This window comes from Lissotriton helveticus, chromosome 3_1 (assembly GCF_964261635.1).
Source record: "Lissotriton helveticus chromosome 3_1, aLisHel1.1, whole genome shotgun sequence".
NCBI lineage: Eukaryota > Metazoa > Chordata > Amphibia > Caudata > Salamandridae > Lissotriton > Lissotriton helveticus.
In genome coordinates, this window is record NC_136061.1 from 1,648,977,250 (window position 1) to 1,649,002,173 (window position 24,924).

Genomic DNA, 24,924 nt, shown 5'->3' on the forward strand with positions numbered 1-24,924 from the left:
AAAATGTACTAGTCAGTAATTCATGCACCATAGAGTGGAGCACTTTAGGTTAGGAGTAATTTTGTTAACACAACAAATCTCATTACATCGCTCAGGATGTAACACAATGCTTGAGAATGCTTACTCTGAGCACAGCTACTTTCTAATACATGTTTTACTCCAGGTCGGTGTAGTAATTTGCCCTGCAGCTCTCACAGGATCAAAAAAATAAAGAAGGCAACAGATTGACTGAACACAAACACAGTTCAACCAACTCCTCAAGTCAAGAGCCACAAGTGAGCTAGCGTTTTCAGCGAGTCTGTTGTTTATTGCCATTGGTATGACGTTAATACCTTGTGACTAAGTATATATTGCACGGGAAACAGTTTTCTCGTGAGAAAGCGGATCATACCTGCGAAACGCGTCGAGCGAAGTCTTCCGAATAAACACGCATTTGCAACTACAAGTGGCCCGGACAATCTTTTCTTGAAAGGAGAAGTGAAAGGTTGGATCTAGGGGGATTCGCTATCCCGTCCGAGGCCCGCCATTGGAAATGGCAGGGGTCCTAAGCGATGCACATCCTTCGTGTGGTAAGACATTGTAACGGACTGAATTACCATAAAACACGCTACTAGCAGCATCAGTAATATCACGTAACTGCGCTGGTAATGAAAAACATCACTCAAAATCTGAAACCTTACCTTTCAAATATGGCGGTCATATGGATTGCATATCGTAAGTCCTGCTTCAATTGCCACACTGTGAGAGCGCCAATCAGGAGAGACATTTTTCCTATTTAAAAAATGTAGCGCTGTGCACTAGATGCTTACACCTGAGAGCACTGAAGAAAGCTTATTGCTGAAACGCGTCTGCGAATAAAGTGTTTTAAAATCATTCCCTGCGTGTCTTCGTGTGCTGTACCTTGCATGCGCTGGAGCTTGTGTGTGTGTATGTGTGTGTGTATATATATATATATATATATATATATATATATATATATATATATATATATATACAATTAGTGTATATGTCTCTCCTAAGGAAGGCATAGAGCCCTATAAAATCACAATAAAGAGACCAGGAAATGAGCCTTCTCTGACTCCCATGCCAAGGTATTAAGACTCACAAAAGAGAGGTCTATAAAACTCGGGGATACTAACCTCGATTGTAATGAGAGGTTCCTTTCCCCTATTATATCTCAAAGATATATCTAAGACGAGAAAAAAATAAGAGAAGGAAAATTAAATGATTTCTTAATACTGTTCCCACCCACTATGCAATGGCAGGCTTCATCATAGAGCCGCTGCAGACGTCCAGACGCAGACCAACACACTGGACGGAGCGCCGTTTTTTTTAGTGGTGAGGGAAAAGGTTGAAAAGGAAAACAAAAGAGTATAAGTGATAGGGAAAGCTATTCCCTTGAGAAGGGATCTCGGGTGCAGAGAAGAAGAGTAAAACAGTCTAAGGAGATACCTAGTTGTTACCTTTATTCTTGGTTCCCCTTGACTGGATTAAAAGTAAAACAAACTAGGGATATACAGGAGGGGTAACTGCCCCTTAATCCCCACTGCAAGTGCCAACATGTTTCGGACTCTCCAATTAGCCCGTTGGGTCAATGCGTCCACCTTCAGGGTGTAGATCCCTTGATATTTAAGGTCACAACTCTTGTTGTGGGTTCTGTGGGACTCTGGTTTATTTCTAAGATTTCATATTTTCTGCTGAACCTTCTACTATATAGGTAGGGAAAACATTTTCTGTGGGTAAAATAACACATAATAATTCTGTGACCGTCCCTTTTTAACAACATTCCTTTATGTAATTCCCCTACACCCTCTATAGTGCGCCTCCTATGTTGTGCTCGGTTTCTCGTCTCATTAGTTATACCACTAATCATTAAAAGCATATGGATGCAGTTCCAATCACACTGACAACAGTGAAGTGGTGTGTTGATAAAAATCCTTTGTTGTGCGGGGACACAAGCCCTCTTGCACCCATTTTATGTGGAAACAGCATTAACTGTGCCTCGGAAACTTAATAAGTCAAAAAACGCGTCTTACCCAGGTTTACAAGAACTTCTCTAACCCCGGGACCACCGGGGCATTGCTGTCTTATTGTCAAACTCTGTGTACAAAGATACAAGAACACGTGATTTATCCAACATTGAAACAAATTCTTTACTTTAAAAACACTGTGATGAACTTCGCTTGCCCCTACATATCCCCAGAAGCACTGGACCCTAGTTCATCCATCAAAGCTTCTGCTTAATTTTATGAGTTTTGTTAAACCTTTGCAACGAGACTCCCAGCAACGGGAATCCCATCCAGAACTCCCTCTTTCTACGCAGGTAAGATACGCACTAGAATACCGTGAGGACTCTCCTCGATGTCTCGGACGGCCTACTATCTACATGGTAAATAACCGGGACCTCTGTTTGTCTGTCACTCACCCACTTACTTCTTCAAAGACCGGCGTTTGTCCTATTTCCCCCCCCCCCCCACCCCCAATCGGGTCCTCAGACGATGCCGTACTCTCATTCTGGCTGCTTATTAATGTTACTGCTGCTAGATCCGGACCGGGAACAACTAGAATGATACCAATACAGAGCAATGTCTGTTTGTTTATGGTGGCCATGTTGCAATTCCCACCCACAACTAATTCCCTTTCTAGGAAATACCACAGGGCAATCGAGTGCAGAAAACAGACTTTTAAAGGGTTAAGGCACTCTCCCTCTCTCCCCCCCCCCCCTCTCCCTATATCTGAGTGAACAAAAAGGGAGAAGGCCGGGAGTTTGACTCATTTTAAACAAAATGACACCACACTCATCTGTCCAGTGCTTATGCGTTTGTCATTAAAGTTTAGAATTTAGATGTGCCTCTCTCTCTCCCTTCTTATGGGTTCGTAGAGTCAAAGGAAGTAACCTCAGCAGGCCTTACGATGGCAATCCAATGTTACAAAGAACCATTTCTCAAATTTTTTATTCAGTCTAAAAATTCTCAGTTCACACCCACAAATATCTCAAGGGGCGGGGAGAAGTCTCTGTAAATTGTAAATGGATCAATGTTCTAATTCAGACTTCTCTCGGTCTTAGTTGCTTTTTATCCCATGAAGCTAATACCCAGGATCGCTGTATAATCTGTTCACGCATCTCTGTTCTCTAACAAAGAGGAAGTTTGTAGTGTAATTGACATTTGGTGAAATATATGGTCTGTCAATGACTGTCCATACAAAGTTTTTTTTAGTGTGACCCTTCTCCTTGAAGTGGGTTGAGTTTTGTGTTCGTTCTGCCACAACGTATATTACTCATATGCTCCAGTATTCGGACCGTTACACAGCGCGTCGTCATGCCCACATATTGTAATTTGCATGGGCATTTCAAAAGATAGATCACATTATCGGAATTACAAGTGGTGCGTTTCCTCAATTCCCATGGTTGATTGAGGCCGATATCTACACTCTTCCCATTCAGTGTCTGAGGGCACGCTTTACAGTAGCCACAATCATAATGTCCCATCACAGGAGGAAGGTGCCAGAGATTCTCGCTCCTAATCTCTGTCGGTCTCCGTGTCCTAGGTCTGGTGTGGACCACCATGTCTTTTATGTTCCCACTCTTTTTGAAGGGGAACAACGGGGATGGCTGGTTCAAGCCATTGGAATTCAATATGTGCCAATGTTTCTGTACAATCTTCTTCATTTGATTGGCTGTAGTATTGAATGTCATGACACAAATAGCTCTATTCTCCTGCTCTCTGGTGAGTTTCCAGGAGAGCCTCTGTTATTTTTAGTACGTTTACATGCATTCTTGATCACCCCTTCAGGATAATCCCGATCACGTAGCTTCCTGCTCAACACCTCTGCTTCTCTATTGAATTCTGTTAGTTCTGAACAGTTCCTGCGCAGCAACTGTCCGTACGGGAGATTCTTCCTCAAGGAACAGCAAAGACTTCAAGCTCTTCTGCCGTCAGCACTGGGGACTGTGTATTTTTGTGCTGCAACAGAAGAAAAGCAACCATACGACTCCACTGCCGACTCCGTAGCCTGAAAGCACCGAAGAGGGCACCGCCACAACGCTGCACCTGGTCTCACCAATGACGCCTGCTAACGCCGCCTCTGAGCCGCTGCTCGCACCGCGACCTTTGGGCACCACACTCTGCCTCACTTCGACGGTACCTTGGAATCCCCGACGATGCCGCTCCACACCGAAATCTACGCCTCTGCTTGCACCATGGTTCGAAGCCACCGCTCGTAAAGTTACACGATGCACCGTCCTCATCCCGCACCATATCCATTTCCTACCGGCACCATTGACTCCAGTTTGTCAGCCGACAACAGCGCTTCAGCAATGTCGGTGACGCTGCTTGCATCGTGAACTGCCAGCACCGCATTCAGCTCTCACCGCGACCCTGGTCTCAACGACGCTGCGGTCTGACGCCGCCACCGAGCCACTGCTCGCACCGCAAGATAACGTAGCTGGCCCGCGACACCACGGTCAGCCAGAACTGTTTGGATCTGTTTGTTCACGACGCCATGATAGCCCCGGATGGAGCCATCGACATCAAGGAACTGTTTTTCTAGCATATTCTAATAATCGAATATTTTTAAGTACTGTGCTGTGGATAATTTATCGTTTTTGGCCTTGTCTTAAGTATATAAAAATGATGGATATTTTTCTAAACCGGTGTGGTGTCCTTTTGTAGTGCTTACACTGTATTACTGTTGGTTATGGGCAAATGCTTTACACACTGCCTCTAAGATAAACCTGACTTCTCGTGCCAAGCTACCAAGGGGGTGAGCAGGGGTTATTTTAGGAGTGTAACTCCCTTATCCTGTCTAAAGTGGTGGTTTCTGCCTGGCTTTGGCACATGCCCTAACCTACCAAAAATCACATTTCTGACCGTGTACTCACTACATTTGTTCCCAGTTTAATTTTTTGAGGCCAGGAGATATTGCAGTCCTGTTGTTCATATTCAGTATCCTAGTCCCTATTGTTTAGATTTTCATGAACAAGCCTTGCACTGTGTTTATCCTTTTTATGTCCATCCAGATACCACTTAACTCTCACTAAAAGAAAATAAATTGTATTCTAACGTGGTATTTTATAAAGTGTTATTGTTCTGGTATCAAAATCTATTTCCCCTGAATTCATCTAATTTGAAGGCAATTGTATACATCGTAAGATGAGCAGTCAAAACTCATGTACTGATAGGTAATCTTTAATATAGAAATCTGTTGCTTAACTGAAACATTGCTTGAGGGAAACTCAGATTGCATATTAGTGAACTCTTACCTGCCAACAATCCTAATATGAGATGTGATAAGGAAAAGTCCCAACTCTAGGCTTGTTTACCTAATCTACAAATCTAACCTGGCCATCAAAAAGGACCCATTCCAAAAATACGTCTGTGGGAAAAGGCCTCACCTGCGTTTGTTAACGGGGCCCTTTGTCTCAATAAAGATACTGTTAGTTCGAGGCATGTGGGCTGCTAAATTCATATCTTAGCATTAGATCGCCGCCTAGTGTTGGGCTCGGATGATTGCACATTGTTGTCCTGGAAGAGTCTTCGAAGTATCCTGAGATAGGTGGCTCCTCCCCTGGACTACAGTGCGCATGGGCATCGGCTCCATCCCCAGATTGTTTTTTTCCGCCATTGGGTTCGGATGTGGTTTCGACGTCTTACTGTCGGAACCAAGTAAAACTATCTTTTACCGGCCAAAAGGCCTCGATTTTCTTGCGTCGGTATTGTCTGCGCTCGGTCTCGAGTCTTCCGTCTCTTGAAGCCGGAATAAGCGGAGTTTTCTTCGCTTTCTAAACTTTGAGGCCTTCTCATCGCGACACGACAGCAAGCCTTTACGGACATGGAGCGGAGCCCGTTCAAGTACTGCCCGCTCTGTGGGTCTAAGTACCCACACATCGATCTACACCCTGTGTGTAACAAGTGCCTTTCACCGGACCACGACGACGGCAAGTGCAAGGCCTGTGCACAGTTCCGCTCCAAGAAAACTCTCAAGCTTCGGCGCGCGGTGCGCTTGGAAGCTAGGCAAGCGGCCCCGGATCCGGAGAACATCTTCGGCGACCCGGAAGAAGAGGTCCAGGGTCACCTTCTACAAATCTCCCCCTCACGGTCGGAGGTCGAGGCGGATCCGGGAGACGACGACGGAGTCGCGGGTCAGGTCCTCGAATACGTCGAAGAGGTAGGAGACGACGATGAAATTTATGGGGCCGCGGCGGACAGCTCTGCGGACGAGCTCTGCCCCGACAGTTTCGAGGACGACCGGGACACGGGATCGCCTGTCGGCCTTACCCTGGACCCGTTGCCGCAAGCCACAGCCCCGCCTTCGGGCCCGGCTTCGGACTCACTTGCTGGCCACGATGTTTCGAAACCGAAACTGAAACCGTCGGGGTCGTCAACACCTAAAATGGCCGACCCGAAATCGAAACTGAAACCAAAGGACTCGAGTGTTCCTAAAATGGCTGCCGTGCCTGTGAAGAAGTCGGTGCCCGTCACCCCGTCGGCTCCGTCGACCTCCGGTCCGCAGAAGCCGAGGAAGTCGGTCGATTCCGATGCTCCGAAATCGAAGCCGACGCCCGAGGAAAGGGCCCCCAAGAAAGATGGTCGGCTCGGATCAACGGCTCCGGCGCCGTCCAAGCCCGCCAAGGTCGGCTCCAAAGAGGCTACGCCCAAGAAGTCGGCGCCCCGGCCTCAAGATTCGGAGGACCCGAAGAAGGTTTCCGCGCCCAAACCGCACAAGGCCCGCGAGGACGTCGGATCCGAGGGACCGCTCAAAGCATCCTTGTCGGCGACGAAACCCACTGGCAGTGTACCGTCCCCCATTGCGGAGTCACTGCAGAGAATCAGGGAGAAGGCCCTTGCTCCATCGGCTCCGATGCCATCACCGAAGCCGCAAAAGGACGCTCCGGCTAAGCCTTCGGGGAAACTCCTTTTTCTCTTGCCACCTAAGGAGGCGCCGAAAGCGTTTTCGACGAAATCGGCTCCGAAGCAGGTTTCCTCACTGCCAGACCCTCTTCCACGTCGTGTACTCGACTCGGTGGACGATTCAGAGCATTTCATCGATGCTGCCACCGGCAAGCTGACCCTCTATAAACGGAAGATCACTTCGGAGCCGGTGGACCCCTACGTCATCCCGTTGAAGAAGAAGAGGGTGCCCCTTGACGCCTTAGGCCTCACGGAGCCGATTCAGCCTCCTCCTAGACGGAGCCCTACTCCCTCCCCAGAACACTCTGTGGGTGAGGAAGATGATGAGGATGAACAGTACAATTTCCCCATCGATGACCCTGATGTACACCCAGATTCATACGACGACTCTGGTGACCAAAACACCCAGGGTGCGGGCCAAGACCCGCAAACCTTTAATGCACGTGCATCCCCGACTGAGGACTCAGCAGGATTTCATGCACTAATTGAACGGGCGGCGGCCAATCATGATGTGGACATGCATGCCGACCCGGTTGAGGAAGACTTCCTTTTTGACACCTTTGCCATATCTGAGAGGACAGTAAAGACACTTCCTATGCTGAAAGGTGTTCTCAAACATGCTGGAGACATTTTTAAGGAGCCTACGAGGGCTAGAGTGGTCAACCCTCGCATTGAAAAGAAGTACAGGCCTGCTCCTGCGGACCCCGTCTACATCCGGGGACAGTTGCCACTGGACTCTCTTGTGGTTGCCAATGCCAGGAAACGTGCCAACTCCCAGACAACGGGTGAAGCTCCTCCCCCGGACAAGGAGTCCAAAGTGCTTGAGGCAGGAGGCAAAAGAGTGGCTGCACAGGCGGCAAACTTTTGGCGCATCGCAAATACACAGGCGCTCCTGGCGCGTTATGATAGGGCGCACTACGACACCCTAGAACAGGTTATACAACACCTGCCCCCACAGTTCCAAGAAGGCATCAAGATGCTTATTGAGGAAGGAAAGCTAATATCAAACGCAGCCATCAAGTGTGCACTTGACGCTGCGGACACAGCTGCTAGGGCTATCAACACTAGCGTTATGCTGAGAAGACAAGCCTGGCTCCGCATCTCAGGGTTCAAGCAGGATATTCAGACGACAATTCTGAATCAGCCAGTCAATCCTGATAGTCTGTTTGGTCCGGATGTTGACACCACCTTAGAGAAGATAAAGAAGGACACGGAAACTGCTAAATCTATGGGGGCCCTGCAGTCCCAACAGTTTCGTGGCGGCAATTTTCGTCGCTCAGGTGCACGTGGAGTCACCAGAGGACAGATGGGTCAACAATCCCAGTTCTCCAAAGGTGGGGCGCAAGCCTCGTTCACTAAGCAGAACAAGGGAGGTTATAGGAACAACAGCAACAGAGGTCGCGGCAGAGGAAACAACAGCTCCCGCACCTCTACTCCAAGCAAACAGTGACTCTCTGTCACTGCCCCCCGACCACCTAACACCTGTCGGGGGGAGACTGCAGCAGTTCCTGCCCGTCTGGAGAAACATCACCACAGACAGGTGGGTGCGACAATTAGTTCAGTATGGTTATTGCCTAGAGTTGAAATCCACTCCACCCAACATCCCACCAAGGCAAAGGCCTATGTCCGCAGAGCACTTGCACTTACTGCAGCAGGAAGTAGTGGCGATGCTGCAAAAAGGCGCAATCGAGCTCGTGCCGGTGGGGGAGGAAGGCACAGGGGTATATTCCCTGTACTTCCTTATTCCAAAGAAGGACGGTTCTCTCAGGCCCATTCTCGATCTACGTCCCCTCAACCTGTACATACTATCGGAACATTTCCACATGCTTACACTGCAGCAGATTCTTCCCTTGCTAAACCAGGGAGACTTCTTAGCAACCTTAGATCTCAAGGATGCTTATTTCCATATTCCACTACACCCGTCACACCGGAAATATCTCAGGTTCACTATTCAAGGCAGGCACTACCAATTCAAAGTCCTACCCTTCGGAGTCACAACAGCCCCGAGGGTGTTCACCAAGTGTCTAGCGACAGTGGCGGCGCACCTCAGGAGGCAGAATATCCATGTCTACCCCTACCTAGACGACTGGCTCGTACAAGCCAAGTCGGAGCAACAGTGCGCCGCAGACATGTCGACTACAATTCGCCTGCTTCACGATCTGGGTTTCTCCCTGAACTACCCAAAATCGCATCTTCAGCCGGCACATGTCCGGCAGTTCCTGGGTGCTACGATCAACACCCTGACAGCCATGGCTCAGCCAAACCAAGTCAGAATCGACAGCATTCAGTCGCTGATCCAACGATTCAGACCACGACACTCCCTGCCAGCGAGAGTGTTCATGCAGTTGATAGGCATGATGGCCTCCTGCATCTTCATAGTCCCTCACGCACGGTTGCATATGCGCCCGCTCCAGGAGTGCTTAGCGAATCAGTGGACACAGGCTCGTGGGCAATTGACAGACCTAGTGTTGGTTACCAGTCGGGCATACGACTCTCTGCATTGGTGGACTCCACACAACCTTTGCAAGGGCCGACTGTTCCAAGAGCCTGTGCCGCAGATTATCCTGACAACGGACGCGTCTCTCCAGGGATGGGGAGCTCATGTGCTCACTTACACAGTGCAGGGACTATGGACGACGCAGCAACAGAAGATGCACATCAACTATCTGGAACTGATGGCAATCTTCATGGCGCTCAAGTCCTTCATTGTACATCTGAGCAACAAGGTCGTGCTAGTCCGGACGGACAACATGACCGCGATGTACTACATTCAAAAGCAGGGAGGCACCCACTCGCCACAGCTGTCTCATCTGGCTCAGAGCATGTGGAAGTGGGCCATTCAGAGGAACATCTTCCTCATGGCAGAACACCTCCCGGGCAAGGACAATCAGATGGCGGATCTGCTCAGCAGATACAGCCATCAGATGCACGAGTGGGAGATACACCCTTCTGTTCTCCACCCGTTCTTCCAACAGTGGGGTCATCCGGAGATAGACCTGTTCGCAACAAAGGAGAACGCAAAATGCCGACTCTTTGCCGCCAGGTTCCCTCACCCACAGTCGCAGGGGAATGCGATATGGATGAACTGGTCAGGCAAATTTGCATACGCTTTTCCGCCAGCCCCTCTAATACCGCTGGTCGCAAGAAAGCTAAGGCAGCACTCCATGACACTCGTCCTGGTTGCTCCAACGTGGGCGCGCCAGGCTTGGTACACCACGTTCCTCGAACTCTCGGTGGTGCCGCATCAAAGACTGCGCCTCACACCCAGTCTTTTGACGCAGAACCATGGAGACATTCAGCATCCAGATCCACGACAGCTCAACCTGGCGATCTGGCTCCTGAAGTCCTAGAGTTTGGATACCTTAACCTACCTCCAGAATGCATGAGTATCATCAAGGAGGCGAGGAAACCTACTACTAGAGCATGCTATGCTGCTAAGTGGAAGCGTTTTGTCATCTACTGTACGTCCAATGACATCAACCCGCTAGATGCATCTATTCCCAACATCATCTGTTATCTGTTACATCTCTACAAGTGCAATCTGGCGTACACTTCCATTAGGATACATCTCTCAGCCATAGCGGCTTATCTTCAGAACAGGCAGCACCTCTCTGTCTTCAGGGTGCCCGCCATTAAAGCCTTCCTTGAAGGTCTGAAGAGAGTCATTCCCCCAAGAACTCCACCAGCTCCGGTGTGGAACCTCAACGTCGTTCTCACCAGACTGATGGGGCCACCATTTGAGCCACTGCACTCGTGTGAGCTCCAATTCCTTACGTGGAAAGTGGCCTTTCTGATAGCTATTACGTCTCTGAGGCGTGTCAGTGAGCTGCAAGCGCTCACCATACAAGAGCCGTTCATTCAAATTCACCCAAATAGGGTGGTGCTACGCACTAACCCTAAATTCCTTCCTAAGGTGGTGTCACAGTTTCATCTTAATCAAACTATTGACTTGCCAGCATTCTTTCAAAACCCGCAAACGGTGGCGGAAAGAATGCTCCATACCTTAGATGTACGGAGGGCGTTGATGTACTACATAGACAGAACACAACCCTTTAGAAAGACGAAACAACTCTTTGTTGCCTTCGCACCACAACACAAAGGCAACCCAATTTCCAAAGCAGGGATAGCCAGGTGGATTGTTAAGTGCATCCAAATATGTTATCAAAAAGCCAAACGCACTTTAACAATACCCCCCAGAGCGCACTCCACACGCAAACTGGGGGCATCCATGGCTTTCCTAGGGAACATTCCTTTAGAGGATATTTGCAGAGCAGCCACGTGGGTCACACCACATACCTTCACAAAACACTACTGTGTTGATGTGCATTCCAAGCAGCAAGCAGCTGTAGGACAGGCTGTTCTAAAGACACTTTTTCAGGTTTCTGCAGCTGGCACGGGCAACCGCCGCTGATGGAGGGACTGCTATGTATTCTATGCTAAGATATGAATTTAGCAGCCCACATGCCTCGAACTGAATATGCTACTTACCAGTATGCATCTGTTCTTGGCATGTAGGGCTGCTAACATTCATATCGCCCGCCCTCCTCCCCGGTGCCTGTCGCAGCTGCAGATATACTATTGTATTTATTCATTAGCATGGACATCCTTTACACTTTCACTCCATCTCCTGCCACAATGGCGAAAAACAATCTGGGGATGGAGCCGATGCCCATGCGCACTGTAGTCCAGGGGAGGAGCCACCTATCTCAGGATACTTCGAAGACTCTTCCAGGACAACAATGTGCAATCATCCGAGCCCAACACTAGGCGGCGATCTAATGCTAAGATATGAATGTTAGCAGCCCTACATGCCAAGAACAGATGCATACTGGTAAGTAGCATATTCATTTTGGCACCTCCCCATAATCTTTAGTGATAAAATGATCATCTATCAAAGAAGATACAAGTAATTCCGCTTTTCATAACTATACCACCACAGTCTTGTGTCTTGCTTTACACTCCCAAATAAAAGAAATTCAGCAGTTCCAAGATGAGTCCCACGGTAAAGCAGGAAGAAACACCTGGAAAGAAGACTCAACACTCAGAAAATGAGTCACATCAAAAGGCAGTTTCAAAATAAAGGGTGGGATTTTATTAATACAACACTCTCCAGCAGCAACCTTTCCAGATGTGAACTGAAACGGGTAAAACAGAATGCAAATCTATATGTGCACAAGCAAGTAATAATAAAACGCACGTAATCAAATGCATGAGATAAAACTGATAATAAAAGTAAAACACACGCCAAAACTAATGGAAAACTCGCAAGATAAATGCAAGGAAGTAAAATAAGCAAATAATAATGGAACATTCACAAGTCAAATGCAAGGAGGTAAAACGCAAGCAAACAATATTGGACGTCCAAGGCAAGAAACAAGCACTGTCAAATGCCCGGAATCAGCACTGTCAAATGCAAAAACAAAATATAAAGAGCATGTATACAGAACATGAAAACATCCCAGAGCAATGAACTTTACAGCTTATACATTACCTATTGAAAGACAAACATCATTATGGTCAGCTTGACTGGGAAGCCCTTTTCAGTCATCCACAAGTCTCCATGGAGTAACAAAGATGTCCCTGTGACAGTGCGTCCACCCCACAAGTGAGGTTCTGTATGAGCGCCAACATGTCCTGTCTTTAATACAGACAGAGACTTCTAGAAATTGCCCTCTCCCTTCATCTATTGCAAAATCAAACCTGACCGTACCAGTCTGTTTCGAGGTCTAGACTCAGAGTTTTGACTCCGAGACAGAGAAGTACAATCCTCTCGCGCTTTCAAACTCCCATCCCGTGCCTTCTGTTACAAGCAAGGCTGTTTTACTCTGTACTGTTAAGAAATAAAAACATCCCTCTCTAAAGCTGCAGGAAGGCACCAAATGAAACCCTGCAAGAGCATAAAAATCATGTACATTCAAAATGGAGTCCATTAAAACGCATGAAGTCAATGGTCACCACAATCTCACAATGTAAAAATGTATGGAGCGCTACATCCTGGGTGACTTTAATCTCCATATAGAACAAGGATTTACAATGCAATGGTTTCGCCTTTGGAAAAGTTAGAGCTATTGGCATTGTAAATGACAACATTTGTATTTATGTGTTGGTTTTGAAAACAGATAAATAAATGGCATTGTCATTTACATTGCCATTAGCCTCTGCAGTCACTCTGCACTCCCTAGTCACTCTGCACTCCCTAGTCACTCTGCACTCCCTAGTCACCCTGCACTCCCTATCATTCTGCAGTCACTCTCTGAACTATGCCATTAAATCGCTCCTTGTGTATTTTTTAATGTCATGGCTTCTTTCTAGTCCCCCCCCCCCCTGGACAATAGTTTTGACAACCCGCAGTTTTAAATGATGGTTAATATTTAATAAACATGTGCATGGTTTGTTTTACAGAAGAGGGCACGTTTCACAATGGGCAGTTATCGTTGACGCTTCCAAATTTTGCAGTGTTTTTAAATGGGCCAAAAATAATAGAACATTATTGCAATGTATGCCATCCCACATTCCAAGCGAAACAGCACCAATATTATGGGGTACACAAATGCTAAGCCCCCTGCCTCTCCTCACTCTGCAAGGCCTCCGTGAATGTTTTTGTTCCCCTTGTCAAACCGGTAATGCTGTGTTAAATGCACGTAAAATGTGGCACAAGTGCCATTGTGTTCACGTGACACAGATTCCGCTCTACGCCCCCTCCTACAAGAAGCTTCACATGCAAGGACATTGAATCACCACCACCTGCCAGGAAGCGGAAACCTGGCACTGCCTCAACACGAAGCACAGCCTGCGGATTTCTGAACGAGCCAGAATCAGCCGAGCGGCACCCTGCAGCCGACCCAGAAGAAAGGCGGGCAACCTTTTATAATGAGGAAGCAGCTAGCGGCGCGAAGCTGGACGCAGGCAGAGCCGGCGGAACGACAGACAGACCGCAGCGGGCGCGATGGAACCCTCGATACACTCTTAAACATTCTTTGTGTGAACATTCAACAAAGTGTAAAAGCTCAGAAATCCCGTCAACTGTATTTAGATGTGGACTTCACATAATAAAAATAATCAGCGATTATTTGCAAGACGTATTTCAACTGAGTTGTGCTCAACCATAGTTTAACCTTCGGCTGGCGAGTACCCAATGGTTGCAAATCCTCTGTTCATAAATGGAGCAGATCAAATCCAGTGGTGTGTGTGGCAGATGATACTGCCTACTTGTGCTTTGCTTTTACATACTATGTCATTCCTGCTCTGAACACGCCTTTCAAAATGGACACCTTTATAAGCTACTCACTCAACCTTACTACCGGTAAACATTGTTCATCTCTGCCAGGGATGTGGTGCTTAGTTTTACAGTCTCATCTGTTTCTAGGTAAGAAAACTATCAATGCCCTTTTGGCATACGCTCTTCGAAGTGAACTACAAACAGAAAAGCTCTTACTGCTGCAAATCCAAAGCCATCAAGTCCCAGGCCACGACTGGTGTGTTTTCACATTAGTGCACCTCTGGCCTGCTTCTCATTTAGTCTCTTAGTTACCAAAATCTATGCAAGTTAGCAAACAGCAACATTTTGCATATTCATTTTAGAAGACAGGGGTCGGGGTTTAAATGACATGCTCTATCAGTAATAGTATATGTGCGTCTACCACAGTCTCTGCTGACTTTGGGAAGACTTGTGACATTTGCATTACTTGTAAGAACATTTCTGATATTTAATTGCATTTAGTGTGATTAGGGACCGCAAACCGAGTGACAGCGGGAGGGGGGGGCGGGAAAGGCACGGACAGCGGGAGGGGGGGGCGGGAAAGGCACGGACAGCGGAAGGGGGGCAGGAAAGGCACGGACAGTGGGAGGGGGCAGAAAAGGCACGGACAGCGGGAGGGGGGCAGGAAAGGCACGGACAGTGGGAGGGGGGGCAGGAAAGGCACGGACAGCAGGAGGGGCGGGAAAGGCACGGACAGCGGGAGGGGAGGACGGGAAAGGCACGGAAAGCGGGAGGGGGACGGGAAAGGCACGGTCAGCGGGAGGGGGGGCGGAAACGGCAAGAAAGGTAAAGCAGAAGGCAGCACTCACCTGACCTTCTGGCGGCGGTCGGCCTGCAATGACCAAAACAAACCTTCCCCCCTCCCCCCCCAAAAAAATAGGAACCGCCCACCACCGCAATGACGTTGTCAAAGGGGCAGGATGAGAAAAAATCGCCGGGAACGCCCACCAATCGCCTCGCTGAAAGACGGACGCCTCTCTCTTCCAATGGCTAGCCTCCATTTATAATGGAACAGAGAGGCGGGACTTTTTGTCCATACTGGTAAACAAAAGTTTTCGCCTTGCGCGAAAGTCTGCTGCGCAGCTTTCGGCGAGGCGAAACCTAAAAAACAGTGGGTCCAGCCTATACGTTTCTTTATTATTTCAGCGCCGGGACACTCTTGGGAGTAGCCGTGCGCTATACAAATAAAGATTAACATAACATTTATTGGTGTTAAATTATAAACCTTCATTTAATCTGCAGATCACAAATGTCCTGTCTTTCAGGGCTTGCTGTGTAGCTGACCACTGTATACCCTTATTTTGGTCTGTTCATCTGAGTGTTTCCTTTAGTATCGCTGTGTCAACAGGCTCTAAAAACAAAGCAAAAAAAAGTTAGAAACATGAACTTGAATTTTGTTTCCATTCTGCAAACTAGGGAACTTTTGACAATTCCGAAAACGCAAAGCCTTCTGGCAAAATAGAAGGATTATTCCTCTTGCATAACCTCTGCTTTAAATTATTCTAAAGTAGTTATTCTTAACCTGGGTTTCACGATGGCAACTCAAAAGATCTACAACTGTTTATAGGATTACATATTATTAGCAGATTAATAAACTATACACAAAAAAGCAAAGTTGAAAATTTTAAAATACTCTGCAAATATAAAGGAATTTGAAATTCGATGACAAAATTGAAGTGATATGTTTAGCTTGGATTGTGAGCAATAGCTTACAGCAAACTGAATCTAATTTAGACGATTGGTTGCCTCAATTGAAAACGTTATGTGCTGACAAAAAGAGAGCATGGATAAGGCGCAAAAGACAGTGATCTGCTAAAATAAAGCATATCACTTAATCCTCTAGAAATGAAACTGTTTTGAAAATCTTCAATCTTCCAATTTTTGTAGTTTTTTTGTTTGTGAATTAAATAAAATATTTAGTGTATTTGTTTGATTACACCTTTCTTTATCTTTTGTGTATTGTTTTGGTTTTGAAATTGTAGAAATTGCTATGGTTGAGGGCCCCATGTGCTAGTAGTGATTCACTTGGTACTCACAGAAGTCAAAAGATGAACTGCTTGTCTAACGCCTTCGTTGCTTATGACGAGCTCAGCACGTCATGAGGCACAGTGGAGCTGTGCTTATGACGAGCTGGGCTCGTCATAACTGCTGCAGAGCACCCACGCGGGGCTAATTCCCCTCCTGTGCGGATGTTCCACGGGAGTGGGCGGAGTCTTGACAAGCTCAGCTCGTCATGAGCATAGCTCCACTGTGCAGCATGACGAGCTGGGCTAGTCACGAGCACCGCGCGTGGCCCCTCCCCGCAGGGGAATTAGCCCCGCGTGGAAGGGGCTAATAAAATCTCTAACCCTGGCAAAAAGCTGGCAACCTATTCACCTCAAGGGCATACTGTTGAGATTGTTCAGGCACTGTGTGTTAATTTATCACAACTTTTTCACGCTTAAAATATACCAGATCCATTTGGAGCTGAAGCAAGAAACCCTGGCCATACCTGCCACCCTTCCACTGCTTATATTACATTAATGAAAATTGCCAGATAAGTGGGTATCCACATAATTTCAAAGCTTTACTGGGACAAAAACAATTGCATCACTTGCAAGGAGGTTTCAGGATAAGCCATATCACAACGTTGGTAGTCAACACAGTTCTGGATGATCTTCAAAAACTTGCAGACAGAGCAGGTGAGGAGCACTAATACTACTTGCTCGGTCTGTATCTTTCGATATGATCAATAATTTTGTTGCTGTTGGCCTGACTGAAAGATTTGGGTTTGGACAACCTTACCATAAATGGATAGTTATTTCTCTCATATCGTACACCTCCCACCTCTAAGCCTAAACCAAAGCACATTGCTTAAGCAGTGCCACATTAATATGTATTGTCACCATTGCTTTTTTAGCATTTACATGAACCCTTTGACAACTCATTTGCAGTAAAAACAAGTACAATTGTATATGTACATTAATGCCACAGAATTACTAATTAAATTGTCAAGCAATCAGTAAAGTTAGCTGTTTGTTGTTCTCACAAAGGAAAGGTCTAACAGGCTGCCATCAGCGTAGAGATATGGATGGTTAGTCAACTTCAGTTAAATCTATCAAAAACAGAATTATCAATTATAAATGTCATCTACATAAGTGGATTTCAGTTCGTTGGCGTGAAGTATTGTGCACCTCACCCATGCCGTCAAAAGCAGCCCACAATATGGGCATTATGTATTCCTATCCATAGAATCCCAAATTCCAGTAGTAACAAGTGCCCATAATGTAGTAGTAACAAGTGTATGCTTTTGGGGATTTAAAAAGTTTAGAATAATCTTGCCTTGTATTCCACAAGAATTCCATGCTCCCGCCATGACAGCCCTCATCCAATCCAATCCAATCCAAGCTGGGTTCTGGGAATGCTTTCTGGCTGGAAGTGCCCGAGACGTTCATTAAAATTACACCTGGTGCAAAGGTTTGCTGCTAGAGTGGTTACAGGTGTCAGACTCGGAGATCGTATTACTCTTATTCTTTGCTCTTCACTGGCGTCCATTAAAGAAAAGAATACAGTTTAGAATCTTGTTCATAGAGCATAAGATACCTAAAAACTGATAGTGAGAGGATTGGTATTATGCGCATGATGGAAGATTTCATGCCTTGCCTGTTAGTCGAGCAGCAAGTGCTACTTCAAAAAGGTGCAATAGAGGAAGTGTTGTACACGAAAGTAGATAATGAGCTAATTCTTTGTAATTTTTTCAAACCCAGGAAGTATAACTTCAAACAACTAAAACTAGACATTGGACCTCAAAATGGATTTTTTTATTTTTTTTTTAAACTTTATTGTCAGGAATACAGGATACATATTTTCAATAACATAGGCATTTCACGTTCGAGTATCAATCTGTGCACATTGAGGAATAAACGATAAGATAGACCGTATTATAACATACAACTTTTGGTACCTTGAGCATGACATGAGGTTGTCAGAATCAATTACTACATAGAACGTAACCAGTTCCATGCCTTGATGGTAACGGAGAGGCAGAGTATCAATAGGCACATATACCCGTCCCTAACAATTTCACTGTGTAGTAAACATCAAAAAACTATCAAACCCAACTAAAGTCATCACTCGACAATGAAGCACATATTCTCACAGTCAACGGTAGGCTTCGTCACACATTCTTCACTGTATTCCAGGTAGAATTGCAACCCGGCCCCTCCCCGCACATCCCACTGTACAGTGTAAGCCTCCATACTGATTAGTCATCGTCCTCCCCGGACTCCGAATCCTCACCCTCCGGCAAGGGTGCACACGGCTCTCCCCTATATTTGTTCCACGGTGACCAAACCTTATTCCATTTACGGGGGCAAGCCCGTAAACTGCCCTCTCCTTCACCATTAGGAGGTCCATATATCTGATCCAGCCAGCCACCGTAGGCAGTTCCGGGGCCCCCCACTTTTGTGCGATATCACGTTTCGCCACAGTCACAGCCAGAGTAACCCACAGCCGTCCATACCTGTTCAGGTCAGTAGGGTCCCAGATGTTCAACAGGCATTTACGGGGTTCAGGTAGGACCGACACTTCAATGGCCTGAGAGACTGTGCGCATGATCTGTCTCCACACTTCCTGGATTTGAGGGCATTCCCACAGTGTGTGAAACAGAGTACCTTCTTCCCCGCATCCCCTGAGGCAGTAAGGGTGTGGTGCCCTTTGTATTTTGTGGAGAAGTGTTCTGGTGTAGTAGGTGCGATGTAAGATCTTGAGTTGCACTAAACGGAACCGTGCCGATATGCCTACCGTGGTGATGCAAGGGCTTCGTCCCACTCTGTGTCCTCCATCTCACCTAATTCCTCAACCCATCTCTCCCTAAGCTTCCGAGTGGGCTCTGGCAGGTTGTTAATCAGTTTTTTATAAGTGAGAGAGGTCGCTTTTTGCTCCATAAACTCTGTCAGCAACCTGTCCTCTAGGGGTGACGATTCAGGGAGCGTGGTTTCGGGTGGAATTGCCTGCATTAGAGCGTGTCTGATTTGCCCATATCGGAATGCCTCATTGGAGCCCATGCCATATTGTTGTTGGAGTTGCGGAAATGCAATCACCGCGCCCTTGTCCCAGAGGTCCCCAACCACTGAGATCCCGATGTGGTCCCATTGCGCGAAACCCTTACAGGACCGTAAGTTACCCAGCGCTCCAGTGTCCCACAGTGGCGTCATCTTGGTTATCTTCCCCTTCCAGCCCAAAAGGGAGTGTGCTGTGTGCCATAGTGTCGCTGTATGAAATGTTGGGCCGAGTAGGTTCCTCACACGCGACGGATTATATAACACTGCAAGCATGCCGTCTGTTCCCAGTTGTGCCCAGTCAGCCTTGAATGCGGGGTCCCCCCGTGGGGTGTGTATCCAGTGATTAATTATTTTAAGTTGGGATGCCCAATAATATAATTGGAGATTGGGTAACGCAATTCCTCCCTCGTACCAGCCTTTCACCAGTTTTTCCTGCGCTATCCTTGCTGGGCCATTGCTCCACAGCAAGCTGGAGATCAGTGCAGCAACCTGCTTAAAATACCGCTGGTGCACTATATATGGAGAGTTTTCCAGCACATATAGAAACCTCGGGAGAGCCATCATTTTATACAGTGCCGCTCGCCCAAGGAGGGTCAGCGGTAGAGTAGCCCAGTATTTAACGTCCGCACGTAAGCGCGCAAGAGATGGCTGTAGGTTTTTGGTATAAAAGTCCGCAGCATTAGTGGTGATGAAAATTCCCAAATATTTAAAGGAGGTGGTTGTTACTGTTAGGGGGCATTCGTCATGTAGAAGTGGGTTCGGGCCCTTAAGCACGTATATGATGGATTTGGACCAATTCAGGGTATACCCTGACGCTCGGCCATGCTCATCGCACAGCGCCAGTAGGGCTGGAACTCCCTCGGTTGGATTGACCATGTATATTGGCATATCGTCCGCATATAAGGAGACTTTGTCCTCCCAGCCGCTCTCCCAGGTGATGCCTCGGAACAGTGGCGTTGCTCTAAGCAGAATCGCCAACGGCTCCAGCACCAATGCAAAGAGAAGGGGTGACAGTGGGCACCCCTGCCTAGTTCCACGCCCCAGTGGGAATGGAGGCGAAATGTGACCATTCGCAGCCACCTGTGCGACCGGCGACGCGTAGAGAAACCGCACCCATGCAAGATATTTGGGGCCGAAGCCCATGTGGGTCATGACCGCAAATAAGTATTCCCATTCTACCATATCAAACGCCATTTTGGCGTCCAGCGATAGAATCACAGCTGGGTCCGAGAGTCGATGTGCCCGCGCCAGCACCCCATGCACCCTCCGCAGGTTCAGAGCCGTACTCCTGTGTGGCATAAAGCCCGATTGATCGGGGTGTATCAGAGTACTCAGGTGCTGGGTTAGACGACTGGCCAGGAGCTTCGCCAAAATCTTCGCTTCAGCGTTCAGTAAGGAAATGGGCCGATAAGAGGTGCATGCAGTAGGTGGTTTGTCTGGTTTCGGAATGGCTACTATCGTGGCTGTGCGTTGATCGATTGGGAGCAACGCTTTCTCTACGCTGTCAGTGTACATATCTAGCAGTGGGCCGGCCAATGCCGAGGCATTCGCTTTATACCACTCCACAGGGATCCCGTTGGGCCCCAGCGCTTTGCCGGACTGTAAAGCCTTTATCGCCAACTGGATCTCATCCCTCGTCAAGTCCGTGTCTAGTTCTTGTTGTGCAGTATGCGGAAGCTCAGGGATATCAATGTGCCCAAGCGAGGCCAATGCCTCCTGTTCCGTGACGGACCGAACCGGGGTGTATATTTCCTGAAAGTAGCCTGCTAGGGTGCGAACTATGTGGTCCGGGTGTGTCTGCAGCCGGCCCTCACTATCATATAGTCTTTGTATCCCTCTGTTAGAGCCGCCCCTTTTGTCCAACCACGCCAGCATCCTCCCGGCCTTATCTCCAACGTCATAGATACGGTGTGCGGTGTTTGCCAAATGACCCTGAATGATCGTCTTGAGGTGCGCCCGGTGTTGCTCCTGTCGTAGGTGTAACGTCTGTGTGTTGTCAGGGGTGGGGTCCGACATTTGGGCAATGTTCGCTGCATGGAGTGCCAAGTCCAAGTTAGCAAGTTCAGCATTTGAGTCCCTCTTATGGCCAGTGATTGCCGCTATGGCTGCGCCGCGCGGAACCGTTTTGTATGCCTCCCAGAGCACCGTGGGTGAGGAGACTGTTCCCGCATTCTCGCTAAAGTAGTGTTTTGTGGCCAATTTAAGTTTTTTCCTGATTCCAGGGACCGTAAATAATTGGGGTAGATCGGATACGTTCTGGCGCGTTTCTTTTCTCTGGTAGTAAGATGGAGGGATATTGGGGAGTGGTCTGAGATGCCCCTGGGTAGAATTTCTAGCTTGTCTATGGACCCCAGTCCCACCCCCAGAAAGAAGAAGTAATCGATACGTGAGAGGCTGTTATGTGTGGATGAGTAATGCGTATATTGAGTTGCCGCAGGGTTCAACTGTCGCCATACATCTGTGAGACCTAGCGCGCTTAGGAAGCCAGGAAGCGTGGCTGCTCCCCTCGGGCGTTCCCGGATGGGAAAGGTGTCTAGTAAGGGGTCTGCTATGGCGTTGAAGTCTCCGCCAAGAATTATATCACCCTCCGGGAGTCCAATGAGAAATTGCCCAAGCGCTGGTAGTGCTGTAGAGTGTAGTGCTGGGGGGATGTATACGGACACCACATTGAGGGTTTTCCCTTCCCACTGTCCGGAGAGCGCAGCAAAACGCCCCTGATCGTCCGTCTTGCGACTATTAACCATAAATGTTGAGGTTTTTTTTTAGGAGTATCCCAGTGCCTCTGGAGCCCGTGGTGAACTCAGCATGTACTGCCATGGTATACCCGCGCCTATCAAGTGCCTTGCAAGCATTCCCTACCAGGTGCGTTTCTTGAAGCAGTACCAGCTCAGGCCCCTGGCGTTTGATGGTCTGCAATACCAAACCTCTTTTGATTTTATCCCCCAGTCCCCTGACATTCCACGTAAGCAGTTTTAGCGGTGGCACCAGTGTCATCGCAGGGCCGCCCTCAGTGCGCGCAACTTGTGTAGGTGGTGCCATGTATAGGCAAGCCCAGTGGTACTAATGTGCAGCAGCATGGTGTTACCTGCAGGAAGTGAGACGTTCCGGAGCGCCAGGTATGGACGGCCTTTAACGTGACTGTGTGCCCAACATAAGTGATGTACGGTGTGATGACCAAATCCCCAACTTGGCAGGAGATAGTGTAGTGCGCGATGTGAGTGATGGCTAGCAACAAAAACAAGAATAACATAACTTTAACTCTTACCCCCCTCCCTGCTCCCCTGCACCACGGACAAACCCCCGCCCGTGACCCCAACTTCGCAGAGTGCTTTAGTTCTTCCCCAACTATCTTACTTTCTCGTGGGGTTGGTGAGTTCCATACAGGCACTGACTGTGCCCACCTTACTCAGCAGCTTCGGGACCCAGGTCCATTGTGTCTCATCTTGTCTTGTTCCGCTTCAGGGAGACATTAGACCGGGGCCGGCTGCCCCGAATCGAAGAGATCCTGTGACGCCTCAAGATCAGTGCCGTCTGTGCCGTTCCGACGCGTTGAATGGTCGACCTGTGTATTCAGCTGTCTGTCGTTCCGTTGATCGGGCCGCTCTCTGTTTGCACGATGTGGTTGTCCATTCCTGCGCCATCCATCGAGCCAGTCTCGGGCCACTTCTGGATTATCGAAAAACCAAGTCTTTCCGTCGGCGACCACCCTCAGTTTGGCTGGAAACAACATGGAATATGGAAGTTCTCTGTCTCTCAGCGCTTTCTTAACCTCCGTGAATAATTTGCGGCGTCTGGCTACCTCCGCCGTGTAGTCCGGGAAGAAGGCCAGGGTTGCGTTATGTATCTTGACGGGGGGGGGGGAGACTCTCGCCGCCTGCCGGATGGCGTCCCTGTCTCTGAAATTAAAGAGCCTCGCCAGCACTGGCCTCGGAGCAGCACCAGTTTTGGGCATTCCGCCTGGGACTCTGTGCGCCCTTTCCACAGAGAAGAAGTGGGACAGTCCTTTCGGTTGCAATTTGTTTTTGATGAGGTCCTCAATGTAGAGGTCCATGGCTCCCTTGCCCTCCGTCTCTGGTAGGCCAAGGATTCGCACGTTGTTTCTTCGCGAGCGTCCTTCCTGGTCGTCCAGTTTGTCCTGCAGAAGCTTGGTGAACTTCTCCATCCGCTCCATGGCCGTTTGAAGTTCAGACGTGTCCTCCACCAGTGACTTCGTCACCACCTCTACCTGGGATACTCTTTCTGTCATCTTTTGAAAGTCTGCACGCAGTAGTGTGACTTCGGATGAGATGGATCCTACCGTGGTTTTGACATCCGACAGGGTTCTCATGATGTCTTCCAACGTCACCTTCTTGGCCCCTTCCGGTTCTTGGGAAGCCCCGGTGGAGTTTCGCCCATTGGGCTGAGCTTGCGCATGCTGGTTGTAGGCGAACTTTTCTAGCCTGGCCTGTGTGGAGCCACTCCTATTAGTCTTGCCCGTCATGTCCTGAGGCCTGTAGGAAACGGCTACGTCCCCCCCTGGATCTCGGCGAAGTGATGTAGGAAACCGCGTCCGGGGCAGGGCTCCGAGGGTCAAGGTCTATCCATGCACTCAGAGTTAGCGGGGTCCCCTCCTCTCAGCCTCCCTCCGCCTTGTGGTTTGTCCTTTCGCCGCCTCACTACTTATTGGAGAGACAGTGACCTTAGTGGTAGCCGGTATTCCGTCCTCTTCCTTGCAGAGTGCTCCCCCCACTTCTACAGCACGCAGTGCCCAGTCCGACTGATAGCGCCTCAATTAGGAAAAGCCTCACGCGCCTCACACGCTCCACACCGGGCCACTGGATCTACACAAGGCGGACGGTGCACTCGGTAGCGGGACTTCCTGTTATGAACCTGCCGCAGTGCCGGTGGACCCCGCTGTGGACACGCGTTATCTGTGCAACCAAAGCCTCAGTGGGGTGTCCGCTTCATCAAGTCACAATCTCAGGCCCCTCACTAATACAGTACTAATGCAGTTCTGGCGCTATTAATATCACGGGTTTGGCGCCAACCGTCCCGCTGAGCAATGCTATGGGTCGGTGGTGTTCCCTCCTGCACCTCGTCTTCACCGCCACCGGTCAGACTCCGTTGCACGTACCAGTGCTATGTTACCCTCCAATATTGCCAGCCGTTTGCCTGTGCGCTCCTTAGTCCCCCAGGGGCACTCGCCTACCTCGTCGTCGGTCGGACCTCTTTATGTGGAACCCGGCCGTTCCATGGGGCCAGTGGCGTCCCGACAGGTCGATGCAGCCGTCCACTGCCTTTTGCCCTCGCTTCAGGCCGTCCAGCGTCTCCCCGTGGCTCTCCGTTGTGTCTCTTGCGGCTCCTTCTCACGCCGGCCGCTGAGGGGTCCCTCTCCCTCCGGCGAGATGGGGCAGACGCCGACCGATGCAACCGGCTGCCGCACCCCCTGGCCGTGTTGCAGGGGGGTTCTTCGTCAGTCCGACTTCTTTTGTGGGCGGGACGCAGGTGTTGGCCGGGCACCGGGAGCAGCACCCGCCAGTACGCCGGCCCGGCCCCACTTCCGCCGGGGTCGGAGATACACGCTGCTCCGGTGTCTCTCTTGCTGGTGCAGGCCCGGCCGCGTCAGACGGCGCCGGAGTGGTTTGCGGAGTCCGCTGCTCCCCAAAAGCGGATCGGGTGGTACCGCCTCGGACCCTGTCCCAGTCGCCGCCGCTTCGGGTGGGCTAGGTGTCGG

At 48.9% G+C, this 24,924-nt stretch overlaps 1 protein-coding gene across 5 annotated transcripts in view; it reads left to right on the plus strand.

Moving 5' to 3' along the window:
• Window positions 1-24,924, plus strand: part of HACD2 (3-hydroxyacyl-CoA dehydratase 2) — a 162,158-nt gene that overhangs the window by 59,278 nt on the left and 77,956 nt on the right. The window lies entirely within an intron of this gene.